This window comes from Protopterus annectens, chromosome 1.part1, assembly GCF_019279795.1.
Source record: "Protopterus annectens isolate FY-2018-M chromosome 1.part1, PAN1.0, whole genome shotgun sequence".
NCBI classification, from domain to species: Eukaryota; Metazoa; Chordata; order Ceratodontiformes; family Protopteridae; genus Protopterus; species Protopterus annectens.
In genome coordinates this window covers 1,634,349,285-1,634,366,504 of record NC_056726.1, presented here as the reverse complement: position 1 = coordinate 1,634,366,504, position 17,220 = coordinate 1,634,349,285, and positions in this window count along the sequence as shown.

Below are 17,220 nucleotides of genomic sequence, written 5' to 3'. Positions count from 1 at the left end.
ACAATCTATTTCCTAACAATGAGCCTCAGAAGTCTCTCGGGCAGTCAAGGAGGTATTCTTACAGTATTCTGAGAGAGGTGGCTTAATTCATCAGCTCCCTTGAAGATGAGGAAACTGGAGATAAGATGATAGAATTGGTGGGTACTGTTTCGCTTAGATTTTGGCTCTGAGGACAGTGCATTTCCTGTCCCATGTTTAGGACAGAACAGAGCTTATAGTGGATAACCAGTAGAACACCTGCCTTGTTACAGGAATCTTGCTTACCCAGAGAGATTCAGCAAAACTAGTTCAATGCCTTTTCTTATGCTTTAGATTATTTGGGAAACAGGTAAAGCAGAAACTAGCCAAACCTGGGAAATGTCAGGCAGAGGTCAATCAGAACATAAGTTGTGCCATTGTAGGAGGGCAGTCTTTGGCTGCGTTTTCTAAAAAAAAAAAAAAAAAGTCTTAGAATTATCCCTTTCAGAAACATCATACTTCTGTGGATTACTGTGCAACTCATTCCTGAAAATCATTTCCTCCAAAGAGGAAAATTCACTTTCAGTTGCAAGCATACCCCTCTGTAAGGTTGATGGATATGTGAGAACTGGCTAAATGGCTACATCTGCTGGACTAAAGTGTTCAGGTTATTTAGGGCTGCTGTTCAAGTTAGTGGAAGATAAACAGTTTGGTTATCTGTGTACATAACAATCTCTGGGCTAGATCAGCACATGGCATGGCGCTGCTGTATAACAAAGAGTTTATTGTTGACCATGAGACGTATCATAGAGGATTATGAGGGAATCACTGATCATAAATATCTTATTATGTGTTCAATACATTGATGCCAATAAATTCACCTTGTGAAAAATAAAGGATTATGATTGGAGTCCTGATCATAATTCTTTGTATTGCAGGGAGCATTATGTTACAGAACAAAAAACTCTTTTAAGTGTTTTGCCATCTTTCATAGCTGTAAAGTACTTAGCAAGCACTGTCAAAAAGGCAGCAATACACTCTCATATGTTACAGAAAGACAGGGAGACATCACTGATAGAGACAGCAGGCAGAAACAAATCTGTTTTTTTATTTGGCTGCTCTCCTTTGCTGGTCAGTACTGGCTAATTTGACTGCTTACTGTGATATCCAATCTTAACAAGTTAAGCAGGGGGTGCTTAATCGTTAAGATCGGGTCTTGCTCTATAGTACACCGTAACTGGTTTGTCTTTTAACAGTTATTGGAGCATAATCACCACACCCCATGCCCTGCATATGTGTTGCCTTATGGCCAGAGTGTTGTCCTTGTATAACATGCAGCTCACCATGTTGGGTTTCTTTATTTGCAATTATGTGTTTTATATTATATTGCAGGTGCTGATGAGATTCCTGAACTACAAAAGCACAGAGGGTCATGTTTGGAGGCATTTCACCTTGCAGCACAGTACAGGACATAGATAAAAGTCAAATGCCTTCATTTTATAGTACAACAATTTCTCTAAAGTGTAGAAAATGTTGGACTAGGAGGTTTTTAGGAGACAGGCAGGATGAGAGCTTTCCTGGCCCTTATGTTATCTTTTAGTCCCCTAGGCACAGTATTCCTTATGTCCCTGGGGTTATAGTATTGCCTTGAAAAATACAGGCTGTGATAACTTTTTCCACTTAATACTCAAGGTTACTAGGTTGTCCAGTTTAGTTGAACAAGAATCTGTATTCTTCGTATTAGATTACCTAATTACCAAATCATAATCATGTATTTTTACCCTCATATGTCACCTTATAGCATGCACTTTTGGAAACATAGAAAACACCTGAGAAAGCCCTTGTCCTTCTCTAAAGAGTGGAAGAATGGATTCTAAGCAGTTGCCATTGTGAGGTTCACATTCTTAAAAATAACTCTGCCACATTAGCAGGGTCTGCGGTAGCTCAGAATGTCAAAAAACACCCAAATATCTCAACAACCTGTTTCCTAACAATGGGTCTCAGAAGTCTCTCAGCCAGTGAGTCGGTGAGGTATTTTTCATAGGTTCATAGGTTCATAGGTTCATACTAGGCTATCTTCCCTAGGGCATTTATAAGCCTAGCCAGAGTGTGTGTGGCTTTCACCACCCCTTAGGATGAGAATACTATACCCATTAGTTTGCTGTGCCATAGTTTGAGAGCGGTGGCTTAATTCATCAGCCCCTTTGAAGATGAGGAAACTGGAGACAAGCTGATAGAGTTGGTGGGTACTGTTTCACTTACAGTGTGGCTCTGAGGACAGTGCATGACCTGTCCCATGTTCAGGACAGAGCACAGGTTATAGGGGATAACCAATAGAAGAACAGCCTAGTTACAGAACTCTTGCTTACCCAGAGAGCTTCAGCAAAACTTGGTCAATGTTTTTTCATATGCTGTATCTTATTTAGAAAACAGATAAAGCAGAAAATAACTGAACCTGAGAAATATCAGGCAGAGGCCAAGTCAGCACATAAATTCTGCCATTGTACGTGGGCAATCTTTGGATACATTTTCTACAATTATTCCTTTCAGAAACACCAGACTTCTCTGGATTACCCTGCAGCTCATTCCTAAAAATCATTTTCTCCAAGGAGGAAATTTGACTGTCAGTTAGAAGTGTATTCCTCTGTGCGTTTGATAGCTATGAGAGAACTGCTCAGCAATACTGGCTAAATGGCTACATCTGCTGGACTAAAGTGTTCAGGCTATTTAGGAGTGCTGTTCAGGATAAAGATAAACAGTTTGGTTATCTCTGTACATAACAACGTTCGTTTGTGCTAGATCAGCACATGGCATGGCACTGCTGTATAACTTAGAGTTTATTGTTGACCATGAGACATATCATAGAGGATTATGAGGGAATCTCTGATCAAAAATACCTTATTATGTGTTCAACACATTGATGCCAAGAAATTCACCTTGAGATAAATAAAGGGTTATGATGAGACACCCAATCATAATTCTTCCTAGTGCATGGAGCTTTATGATGCAGAAAAAAACTTTTAGTGTTTTGCTGGCTTACATAGCTGTAAAGTACTTAGTAAGCATTGTCAAAAAGACAGTAGCACACTCTTTTATGTTACAGATAGTCAGGGAGACATTGCTGGCAGAGACAGCAAGCAGAAATAAATTTGTTTTTTATTCGGCTGCTGTCCTTTGGTGGTCAGTACCGGCTAATTTAACTGCCTAGTGTGATTTCCAATTTTAACATGTTAAGCAGGGGGTACTTGTTTGTTAAGACTGGGTCTTGCTCTACAGAACAGCTTCACTGGTTTTCCTTTTTATGGATATCAGTGCATAATCATCGTACTCCATGCCCTACATATCTGTTGTCTTATGGCCAGAGTGTTGTTCTTGTATAAGATGCAGCTCACCATACAGGGTTTCTTTATTTGGACTGTTGTGTTTTATATTATATTGCAGGTGATGATGAGATACCTGAACTACAGCAGCTCATAAGCGTAGATTATAAACACCAACCAGGACCTTGAACCGTGAGGAGAAGAAACAAATTTAAAGTAAACTCTGCAAGTACAAATCGGTACACTGGAACCATATTTTGGAAGATGAAGATGGAACTATAGCTCATACATAAAACCAATACAGAACATTCTTATTTGTGTACAAGACTTGTAAATGTTAGTTTAGGGAAGATTTGAGTTCATGGTAAATAAAGTCAATGTTCTTAAAGGAAATTATTAATCTTGAGTAAAGATTATTATGGCAAATACTGTGTTCTGCTCACATGCATGCGGAATATACTGTACTCTATATATAATTGGATTAAAAAGCATAAAGCTCTCTTTAAAAACATTTCCTGTTGCTGGGGCCCCACTCTTGAGTTCCATGTATCTAATCCACTGACAAAACAAGCCTACTTATAATGTATGTTTACACTAGGTTTTGATAGAATTCATAAAAGATAAAAAATATAAAAATTAAGGCAGAATAGTATGGGCATGAAATGAATGAGGTAAATATTACCCTTAAGAGAATCAGTGAGGCAGATCTTGCAAGATTCCAGGCTTTTTATTATAAGCATTTTGGATTCCACTTGTTTAGTTTTGATTGCATCATCACTTCAGATTTCTGTGATTACATTCAGAATGGCTGATTTTTTTCCCTGACATGAGATGCATCCAACATGTAGGTTTGGGCTTAGTGTAGTAAAACAGATAACTGTTCATTTGTGTTTATCCTTCCCTAATTATGTGATCAGCAGCTTAGCGATACATATAACATGTTCCTGTTTGTAAACTAACTGACCTAAAAGACCACTGCAATTTGCGAGCAGAAAATGTATGTGGCTGTTATTTTTAAAATAAGAATTTCTCATGCATTCAATGATTACCCTACTATCCAATTAAATCTACAAAGGATTTTCAAGAATTGAAGTGATCCATAGATTTAACATATCATTTTACTAGTATGTCTACTCATGTCCTAGGAATATTGCATCTTCCTTCATCATGCTGACCCTCACTTCAAATACTGCGCTAATCTCTGTTCACCTCCAGTTCAGTAACAGGGCATGTTGATCTTAAAAATAACAAACATACAAACAAACAAACAAGCAAACAAACAAAAAAAGCAGTAAACCTAAAAGACTGATCACCTGCAGAGCTCATATGTACACCTCATATTATTTTACTGTTCAGTAATGACACAGCCCTGGCCTTGTTGCTGCTAAGTGTTATCTTTATGTGAATTATCCAGTTTTATTCAGGGAAGCCAAAGCTAGTTCAGCTGTGCAAAAAGGCTATAGACTGAGTTTAATAAACTATTGCACTGGCTTAATTGTAACAAAACTAGAGATGAACGGTAATAAAATAAAATCAGATTTATTCAAAATCCACAGAGGATGAGTGAAAGAAGTGTTCTTAACATTTCAGACCCACTTAGGCATTTGACTAATATGGTTCAGTAGTACAAGTGTTTGAGAGAGAAGCCACGGAGGTCAAGCAGTTAGCATTGTCGCCTCACAGCAAGAGGTTTTCCCATTCGATTCTCGGCTAGAGCTCCTTCTGTGTGGAGTCTGCATGTCCTCCCCATGGTCGAGTGACACTAAAGATATGCAGGCAGGTGTGAGTGTGAATGGGTGTGCCTTCGTTGAAGGTTGGGCGTCGGGCTGGCAACTCAGCACAGTAAAATCCACTGCCAATCATGAGCAGACCGGAGTTCCGCTGTGGCGACCCCTAACCAGGAAAAGCCAAAAGACTTTTTAGTACAAGTGTTTGACTTTATCTCTCATGGTCATTTTAGCATTGCATAGGAACCAATGCAAATAATGTGTTTAAACAGCTTAAGGCAAGTTATAAACTCACTACCCTATTTATTTTGTCTAAAGAAGAGCAAGCAAAACTACTAATGCCTCAGTTGACATACTCATTGCCCGTACTTCCATTAAGATCTCTCCATAACAATACAGTTCTTCAAACAACTAACAAAAGCATGTGCAGAGTCATATCCGTTGCTGACTCTTGTGAGTATGATGCATTTCAGTACAATGAGATAACTGACTTCTAGTCACAGGCAGAGGCAAAACCACATTACCATTATAGGTCCTTAGGTTCATGGGTGTTTACTAGGATAACGACCACAAGGGCCTTTTTAAGCCTAGCCATGCATCCCAAATCTTTGACAAGTTCTGATACCCTTGATAAGTACAAGCTTGAGAGATACAACATTTACAGGCTAGGGCCTGGGAGATGAGCCATTTACAGATTGTCTGTGTACATTAGCGACATAGGTGCCAAACCAGGGATGGATTTCCTGTTGCTGATCCAGTTGTCTAAGTTGCACTTTAATTAGGCTAGAGAGGAACTCTGCTTCATATGGATGGGGAGCCTGTTCCAGAGATGGAGTAATCTCAGGTATACATACCTGTCTCTCTAGCAGGTGCTATTTATATCACAGGCAAGATTCAAATCCTTAAAACAGGTAATTTTGATGCTGTTTGATTTGCAGGTATGCAGGAGGTCCATCAGAGTCGGGTCTGACAATTCCCAGTATGTCAGGTATAGATCTCACCACAAAAGCCTGTAGGAGACAAAATACAGGGATAGAGCCTTGAGGTAGTCTGCGTAGGACATTTTACTTAAGCCCTGTATTGTTTTAGTGAGGAACCTCTGTGGACATTCCAATTGCTGGATATGCCTGGTTAGGTACATATCAAAGGGGCCATTGTACTCAATGATAGGTTTGATGAATGCCGAATACAGTGAAACAATGACTTGCTTGGACTTAGATGCCATACCTTTGTTTATAAGTTGCACAACATAGAATGATTTCCTCACTGCTGTAGACACATGATGATCAAAGGCTAGATTAATATCTATGTGTGTCCCTAAGTCCCTGACTACTTGATCAACTCTTAGGGATGTGTTGTCAATAGGATAATTACCAGGGGTAGATGATTTCCCGAAGGATACTATTTATGCATTTCTTGGCATTTAGTTTTAGTCCGTGGCTCTGACACCAGTTGTTTGTCTGTGTTAGCCCCTCCTGAAGAACATTTGTGTCAGTGTGGGATTCAATGACGGCTCCCAATTTGCAATCATCTGCAAATTTAGTCATCCAGAGGCCACCGAAATTAGCCTTGACTTCAGAGAAGTAAATACCAGAAAGAAGCAGTCCAACAACTGATCCTTGAGGGACTCCACTTGTGACTGGCCTCTTTGTAGAGATGGACACCCCAATTCTGGATCCTGTCTGTGAGCCAGCCTTGGCCGCTCTGATGCTTAAACTCTTAGGTCAGGAGTACAGATCTGCATTACTACTCACATTACACATCTTCTCTGAGAATTCATCATCAAGGGTCCCTAAATTTGAAAAGAATGGCCTTTGGACTAATTACTGGAAAGAAAACAATTAGTAAGACTGCTCCTGCCACATAGAATACCTTTCTATACCTGAACAGGAATGAACAAAACTATGCAGTATTCATATCCAAACACCTAGAATATTTCATACAAACTGTAAGAAATGTGAGTGAAAGCAAATAATGAAACTATCAAAAACACAAAGGACGTCTGGATAAAATTATTCATTCATCTCTGCTTCATATTTTGGTATTTTATCATTCTCATTCCACACATGTCAGTGTTACAAAGGAAATGGATGCCTAGTTCTCCATTAATTTATCATCAATTAAAGGATATGAATCTTTTCCGGCACTCTGTGTTAATAGATGATTGTTTATATGTTGTTAACGTCCCTTATTTTAACACATGGAGAGGTTTTTCTTTTATCCCCCCCCCACTCATAATGTATAATGGCCTGCTGGAAATAATTCCAATTAGTGTCTCTGTGTTTCCATTAATGTTTGACAGAATTTGTTGTGTCATTAATGTTCTTGTATGCAAAGTTCATGCAACACTGTATTTAGATTTCTGTAAACAAGGCTCACATAACTTGTTCACTATATCAGCTTGTTGGGATGATAGTTAAAATGGTTCTTAAACCAACATGCCAACCAATTTAACAAATAATAATTGATTAAATAAATTATGCATTGTAAATGATCGAGAGACAATAAAGCAAGACATGCTCGGTCAATTATGTCTCAACAAGACCACTAAGAAATATCACATACTCAAAGACAGACTATGTTTACTTGTGAAATATGGAAAGTATCCCTCAACATGCCCCTCCTCACAAAACTTCCTGCTTAACAGATTTCCAATAAACAGGTTCAATGAAATGCTTCATGAAACTTTTTCAATCAGCTTTTGGGAGTAGCATATATACACATCAGAAAAAAATTCAGACGTTGGACTGTATTGTAACAAATGAAAGACGTGTTAAAGTCAAGGCTGTGTCCCTAAATGAACACAGATATTATATGAAGTGTATTATTACTCAAGCAGATTTAACCCAACAGTGGAATGAATAATAAGTATCCTAATTTCACCACCTCAAAAGGCAAGTTTGCCTATTTCCAATTATAGTATCTATTTATCTGCTTTTCTTGACGGGATCTGTCATACTAGGCATGGTCTGTTTTTAAGGAGAAACATAATTTGGTCAGGACACCAGTGAAGCTGCCATACTATTTCCAGTAAGTGCCTTAAGATATTTTACAGTCCCCTGACCTAACAACAACTCAGTAGTGGAATGACAATTTAACAACTTATCTGAAAAAGAAGTACCTCAGGAATTCAACATCCCCATGCTGAAGGAGAGTACCTCAGGAATGCAACACCCCTATGCTGAAGGAGAGTGCCTCATGATTGCAATACCCCCATGCTGCACTATAGTGTAAGTAATGTAACACGAATCCAAGGAGGTGTTGTGGTAATAGAACCGACAGCCCTCTGATTTGTTCACCTAGATTTGCAGCAATGTCATACGTCAGCCTTCATAAAAAATGTACTCACAATTGCAAATCAGTCTTTATTAGCCACAACTAGGGTTTTCTACATACTTTTTCCTTTCTGTAAGTTGAGTATAGTGGAACAAATTCATAAGAATGAAGGAAGTGTTATCATTAGAATTGCTATGTGATGTCCCTCATTTAACCTTCAGCTTGAGAACTGGCAGTCATCCAGATGCTTCCTCAGTTGACCTCTGATGTCTGAATTTGTTTACACACCAACCTCATCCATCTAAGAGAAAGTGACGTGTCCTACATCTTAGCTTTTCTGAGCCTCAGTCACTTGGAAATGAGTAGCTGAAAGACTGCGTGCTTGATTTTCCCATGAAGAATACAGGACTATTAATATACAGCATAAACAGCAATAACACAATATTTTATTCTTACCTGTAAAAGCATGACAGTATGAAAGAAACAATGGGGCAAAATAGAGTAATACAACCTGTGATATGAGGGAAAAAGTAGCAAGAGACAGCATTATGAGCAAATTTGCAGAAAATAAAATAGCAGGACATGACAACATACAAAGGAATACAATGGTATAATCTACTTTTAGAAAAGAAGTAACTTGCTTGTGTGACTTGTGTGATTACAGGGATCTTGGAACTCATAAGTAAAGGTTAAATGGAAGAGCACCTGTCTGTCTGTCTGTCTTTTGTACGTTCAGGCCTTATAACCCTGCTGGTGTTTTGGAATATCTTGAATCCAGAAGCCAGAACAAATGATATAAAACTCAATGAAGTTCCTTACAACCCAGCAGAATACAGTGACCTAGACAGAGATGGAATAGAATTGCAAGTTGTAATAAGGCAACAAATAATGATAAGAGTAAGATGGGACCAGTTCAACAATATATACTGCAAAGGGAAAATACAGTAAAATAGTTTATGTTGAGCAAGGATGTAATATATTTGTAACTGATGGTGCAGAATACCAAAAAACAGAAGCGTAACTACAGACACGCACACCCTGGCCTGTTTATTTTACCCTAATCCTACATAAAGAATAAGTTGGAATTCTTTGTTAACGATTATACAATGGAAACTGTTTGCTATCCAGTGTATGCTCATTGTAAATTCGGCATTACCCATAGAAAGAAAGAAAGAAATGTGGCTGCAGAACTAAGGAGAAACCACTGAAAATAAAAACTACAACTGCAATATTCTCTGCTTTGCTAATCAAAGAAAGAAAAACTCAAAACCAGTAACTCTCACCTTCTCACACATCATAGTATTGCTTCTTAAAGTAAATAGTACTTAATAAAAGGATGAATCTAAAAAAAGAAAAGAAAAAAAATCATTCATATGGCCTCATGTTAGCAAGCATCCTAACATAATCAGCTGCACACACGCACACTTGTGAAACGTCATAAAAATGGCAGCAGATGTACAGTGCTTTCCTCAGCATGCACATGAAAGACATATGCATTTTACATCACTGACACACCCCTTAAATACATATAAACTTCATTTGTAGAACATTGTTTTTAATTCTTGTTTCATAAAAATATGTTAATCATATAGCATACTGAATATATCGGCCTGAAGAATTGCAAAACATGAATTTGTTATAAACAGAGTGTCAAAAACAGAGCACATAAATGGCTGTGAAGGACTACTAGCCTAGTCATGCTTAGCAATAAATGCCACATCTCTGAGTTTATCTATGATACGTATGTGAGGCTGTGTTGAATGCCTTTGTAAGGTTTAGTTATGTGGTGTGCACTGCTTTGCTCTTGTTCATTGCTTCCGTAACTTATTTGAAGAAATCAACCAGGTTTGGTAGACAGGATCTGTCCCTGACATATCCCAAATGGGTTGGGTTGAGAGTGCTTAGGTTACCTATGTCCTAATCCGTTAATTTCATAACAGTCCCTTCTATAGCCTTAGAGATGAAACTGATCAGGCTTATGGGTCTGTAGTTACCTGGGTTCATTGAAGCCCCACATTTGTGCAAGAGAATGGCTGTTACAGTCCTCCATTCATTCTTCATGAAGCCTGTTCTGTGGATATTATTGAATAGGTTCTGTAGAGATTCAGACAAGTCATGTTTCAGGCTGACCACTGGGTAGCCTTGTATGTTATCTGGCCCCATTGATGTAGTGTTCCTGGCCTAAGACAGGACCAGTATAAAAAAAGAGATCACTTTTATATGAAAAACAGTATTAATTTTATGCCTGAAATGACAACAGCATTATATGTAGTTATATTTTATAATGGGTAAAATCACAAATGCAGCTATCCAAATGCTAGTGCTCCTGTAGCATAAAATATAAAAGATAAAATAGCAAATAGAGCTCAGGAACATGCCAAGGCTGATGAAAGTCCTCCACATAAACGAACAGGCAAAATAAATTTACGAAATAGAGCCTCAAAAAACAGCTTTAATACATATAGAACTGGCAAGCGCTTTCACCCTTATAGGCTTCCTCAGGCCAATAAAATTCGATAAAAATTATTGTATAAATACACTCAAACAGATGAGTTAATTCATTCTCAGAATAATAATGACAGCATGGAATGAAGCACTACTAAAACATATCTAACTACAATACATTATAAAAAGCTCACTAAAATAATGTATTACATCTAACTAAATACAAGATAAGATATATAACAAACGCATATATATAAATGAATTTCATATTAAAAAATACATTATTCATTTAGAACCTAACTAAAAACTATTTAATCTTTAACTTTCTCCCTTTTAACATTGGTCTCATAGGGACTTTATCATTGAGACCCGGTTTCTTATCTGCCCTTAATCTTATAACCCACTTAACCTCATATTCTGAGAATGATTTAACTAATCTCTGTAATGCAGGAAATGATGTCATCTGTTTGAGTGTATTTATACAATCATTTTGTATGGAATTTTATTGGCCTGAGGAAGCCCATAAGGGTGAAAGCGCTTGCCAGTTCTATATGTATTAAAGCTGTTTTTTGAAGCTCTATTTCATCAGTTTATTTTGCCTGTTCATTTATGTGGAGGGCTTTCGTCAGCCCTGACATGTTCCCGAACTCTGTTTGCTATTTTATATTTTATAATGGGTTTTGCATATATTACTCTAAAGATACCCAAACGGTGTACTTTTGCTTTCAGCTGATTGTCTTGCAAGTGCTACATTCTGACCTGAATTTCACCCTAACTTTTAATGACAACATCTCACTATTGCTTCAAGATCTTTGAATTACTTCTTCAGGACAAAATTCCTGTCCAGTTCCACTTTTCCTAAGTTTTGCACAATCTAAACAACTCAATCTCAAACATGAGCATGCTTGTCAGAACAAGAAAAATATGCATATTTTGTAAAAAGTACATTGTTTTAATTCTTGTTTCATAAGAATATGTTAATCATATAGCATACTGAATATATCAGCCTGAAGAATTGCAAAACATGAATTTGTTATAAACAGAGTGTCAAAAACAGAGCACATAAATGGCTGTGAAGGACTACTAGTCTAGTCATGTCATGCAATAAATGCCACATCTCTGTAACCATATGAAGGACTGTAGCACATGTCTCTGAATAATATGGCATGACCCTCAACTACAAAAAAGCAGAACTAATGATTCCAGATAAAAAGACATGAGGACAGATTTATCTTCATATAATATACTTTACTAGAGGAACTGGGGGAGCCATAAATACAGTGACAAAAAAGCAAAAAACAACAAAAAAACTTCTGTATTCAAGTGAAATAAATATGATTTTTACTTTTCACATAAGGCCAACCTTATATATTACCTTAACTGTTAAAAAATTTCAGATGGTCTTTTCCCACAGTTCTGGCCATATTTGGGTATTTTTGGTCTTTGTATATAACAGCCTGCATCATCAGTATAGTTCAACATTTTTAATGAATTTTTCAGAAAAAGTTACTGGTATAATCATCTATAAAATAATGTATGACTTGGCTTCTAAAGGGCAAATGATTAGCTGCATCTTGGAGTTTATAAAAAAACATGTCAATTTCATGTCATTTTTATGCCTCAACAAATATGTTCATAGGTACTTACTGGGCTATTGATATGTGTGGAACTGAAGAAGTGTAGTCTTACTTTCCTATGACAATTTGAGCCCTTAAACTCTGTATATGAATAACCCAGAGACGGGCTGAACAAGGAAATATTGGGACATTTACACGTTTCCCCTACCCATGAGGGACAAAGGTGCTAAACGGGGTGAATTTACAGGTAGCCATCCATTTGTCTACAATGCATTTGAATAGCACAAGAGAAGTATTTTTCTTTATGTGGAGTGGACAACGGCTCCATGGAAGTAGTGTTCTCACTGATACAGACCTATCCCTTCAACATGTTCTATTTAGTTTCCAAAAGATATTGAAATCCCTTGAGCAGGTGTTTATGATACCATTGGGCTTGCAAATATGTAATACATCTGACAGAACAGGGACTGTTGAAGCTCTATACACAAGACAAAGGTCACCTGTTAGTAGCCTGCAGGATACTGAGATGCTCTGAGGTGGTCTGCATAGTTTTTACAATTTAGACCCTTTTTTTTTTTTTTTTTTTTGAGAAAGCATCATGGTCATTCCAGTTATGACAAGTGTTTGGACAGGTACCTATCAAAAGGAGCATTATACTAAATTATCTTCGTAATGAGTGTTGAGTACAGTGGAATGATTACATCCATGGAGCTGGATGCATTACCTTTAGATCTAACTTGTGCTATGTAAAAAAATACTTAAAACAGTGGATTTATGGTGATCAAAGGACAATTCATTGTTGGAACAGGTTCTCACATCCCTAAGTACAGGATCGATTTCCAGGGGTGTGTTTTCAATATGATAGTTACAAGGGGTTTCATGTTTGGCAAAGGATATCATTATACACTTCTTGGAATTTAGTTTTATTTCATGGTTTTGGCATATGCTAATTGTTTAGATCAGGCCTTCTTGTAAGATCTTGGTGCCCTCTGGGGAGTTCATGATGGTACCGTGTTCGCAGTCATTTGCAAACTTGGTCAGCTACAGACCCTTAACATTAGCTTTGACAATGGAGAAGTAAATGTCAAAAAGGAATGATTGACAGACTGAACTCTGGGGTACATCACCAGTGACAGGTCTTTTGGATGTGGTAGACCCCCACCCTAACTTCCTGGTTTCTGTTTGTGAGTCAGTTTGCTATCCAATGAGTTACATATGGATTATCATTTAGCTGAGAGAGTTTATCTATGATACATATGTGAGGCTGTGTTGAATGCCTTTGTAAGGTCTAGTTGTGTGGTGTGCACTGCTTTCCCTTGTTCATTGCTTTCGTAACTTATTTGAAGAAATCAACCAGGTTTGGTAGACAGGATCTGTCCCTGACATATCCCAAATGGGTTGGGTTGAGAGTGCTTAAGTTACCTATATCCTAATCCATTAATTTCATAATGATCCCTTCTATAGCCTTAGAGATAAAACTGATCAGGCTTATCGGTCTGTAGTTACCTGGGTTCATTGAAGCCCCAAATTTGTGCAAGAAAATGGCTGTTACAGTCCTCCATTCAATCTTCATGAAGCCTGTTCTGTGGATATTATTGAATAGATTCTGTAGGGATTCAGCCAAGTCATGTTTCAGGCTGACCACTGGGTAGCCTGGTATGTTATCTGGCCCCATTGATGTAGTGTTCCTGGCCTTAGGCAGGACCAGTATAAAAAAGAGATCACTTTTATATGAAAAACAGTATTCATTTTATGCCTGAAATGACAACAGCATTATATGTAGTTATATTTTATAATGGGTAAAATCACAAATGCAGCTATCCAAATGCTAGTGCTCCTGTAGCATAAAATATAAAAGATAAAATAGCAAATAGAACTCAGGAACATGCCAGGGCTGATGAAGGTTCTCCACATAAACGAACAGGCAAAATAAACTGATGAAATAGAGCCTCAAAAAACAGCTTTAATACATATAGAACTGGCAAGCACTTTCAACCTTATGGGCTTCCTCAGGCCAATAAAATTCCATAAAAATGATTGTATAAAAACACTCAAACAGATGACATCATTTCCTACATTACACATATTAGTTAATTCATTTTCAGAATAATAATGACAACAAGGAATGAAGCATTACTAAAAATATCTAACTACAATACGTTATAAAAAGCTCACTAAAATAATGTATTACATCTAACTAAATACAAGATAAGATATATAAAAAATGCATATATATATAAATGAATTTCATATTAAAAAATACATTATTATTAATTTAGAACCTAACTAAAAACTATTTAATCCTAAACTTTCTCCCTTTTAACATTGGTCTCATAGGGACTTTATCATTGAGACCTGGTTTCTTATCTGCCCTTAATCTTATAACCCACTTATTATTATAACCTCACATTCTGAGAATGAATTAACTAATCTGTGTAATTCAGGAAATGATGTCATCTGTTTGAGTGTATTTATACAATCATTTTTTATGGAATTTTATTGGCCTGAGGAAGCCCATAAAGGTGAAAGCGCTTGCCAGTTCTATATGTATTAAAGCTGTTTTTTGAGGCTCTATTTCATCAGTTTATTTTGCCTGTTCATTTATGTGGAGGACTTTCATCAGCCCTGGCGTGTTCCTGAGCTCTATTTGCTATTTTATATTTTATAATGGGTTTTGCATATATTACTCTAAAGATACCCGAATGCTGTACTTTTGCTTTCAGCTGATTGTCTTGCAAGTGTTACATTCTGACCTGAATTTCACCCTAACTTAAGGTTACCCCTAGCTACCAAATAGGTGGCAATCCACTGAGCACAGAAGAAGTTATCAGGGACCTGGGGACCCAGGTTGATAGTAGTCTGTCATTCGACACCCATGTAGCTAAAGTAGTTAGGAAGACCTTCTACATTGCCCATCTTATCATGAAGGGATTCTCATCTAGATCAAGGGAGGTCATAGTCTCCCTTTACTCATCACTCATCAGACCAATGATTGAGTACAATGCCCCATTCGGAATGTATCTGACCCGACACTTGCAGCAGCTGGAGAGGCCACAAAAGTTCCTCACCAAAAGGATAAAGGGTCTCAAAAATCTGTCCTATGCTGCCCGACTGAAAGAACTCCAGCTCTATTCAGTCGCACCGCTTGCTCAGAGGTGACCTTTGCCTAAGATACAAGGCCATGTCAAACCCAGATTTGATGAATATGCTTCACCTCAAAAATGTAGATCCATCAGAGCCACAAGGGCGGGAGACTTAAACCACGACACAGCTATCAATAGGACATGCTGGAGGGATAGATTCATCACCCAAAGACTCCCTATGCTGTGGAACAAAATCCCGGTACATGTGAGGCAGAGCACCTCGCTGGCCTTGTTCAAGAGAAATCTTGACCAATGGATGGGAGATCGCAGATATACCCCAGGGATTACCTCAGTGTCACTGCTCGACAGAGGCACAGCAAAATAATGGGTATAGTTCCCCATACTAAAGGGGTGGCGTAAGCCACAAAACGATGGGCTAGGCTTGTAAATGCCCTCGGGCAGATAGCCTAGTATGAACCTATGAACCTATGAACCTATGAACAATATCTCACTATTGCTTCAAGATCTTTGAATTACTTCTTCAGGACAAAGTTCCTATCTAGTTCCACTTTTCCTAAGTTTTGCACAATCTAAACAACTCAATCTCAAACATGAGCATGCTTGTCAGAACAAGAAAAATATGCATATTTTGTAAAAAGTACATTGTTTTAATTCTTGTTTCATAAGAATATGTTAATCATATAGCATACTGAATATATCAGCCTGAAGAATTGCAAAACATGAATTTGTTATAAACAGAGTGTCAAAAACAGAGCACATGAATGGCTGTGAAGGACTACTAGTCTAGTCATGTCATGCAATAAATGCCACATCTCTGTAACCATATGAAGGACTGTAGCACATGTCTCTGAATAATATGGCATGACCCACAACTACAAAAAACAGTTAACTAATGATTCTAGATATAAAGACATGAGGACAGATTTATCTTCATTTAATATACTTTACTGTATATGAGCCTGAACTGGGGGAGCCATAAATACAGTGACAAAAAAGCAAAAAAACAACAAATAAACTCTCTATTCAAGTGAAATAAGTATGATTTTTACTTCTCACATAAGGGCAACCTTATATAATACCGTAACTGTTAAAAACTTTCAAATGGTCTTTTCCCACATTTCTGGCCATATTTGGGTATTTTTTGGTCTTTGTATATAACAGCCTGCATCATCAATATAGTTCAACATTTTTAATGTTTTTTTCAGAAAAAAAGTTACTGGTATAATCATCTATAAAATAATGTATGACTTGGCTTCTAAAGGGCAAATGGTTAGCTGCATCTTGGATTTTATAAATAAAATGTCAATTTCATGTCATTTTTATGCCTCAACAAATACGTTCATAGGTACTTACTGAGCTATTATTCTGTGAGAAACTGAAGAAGCCTAGTCTTACTTTCCTATGACAATTTGAGCCTTATACTCTGTATATGAATAACCCAGAAACGGGCTGAACAAGGAAATGTTGGGACAGTTACACATTTCCCCTACCCATGAGGGACAAAGGTGCTAAATGGGGTGAATTTACAGTTACTCGTCCATTTGTCTACAATGCATTTGAATGGTGCAAGAGAAGTATTTTTCTTTATGTGGAGTGGACAACGGCTCCATGGAAGCAGTGTTCACACTGATACAAACCTATCCCATCAACATGTTCTATTTAGTTTCCAAAAGAGATTGAGATCCCTTGAGCAGGTGCTTATGATACCATTGGGCTTGCAAATATGTAATACATCTGACAGAACAGGGACTGTTGAAGCTCTATACACAACACAGATGTCACATGTTAGTAGCCTGCAGGATTATGTTATGGT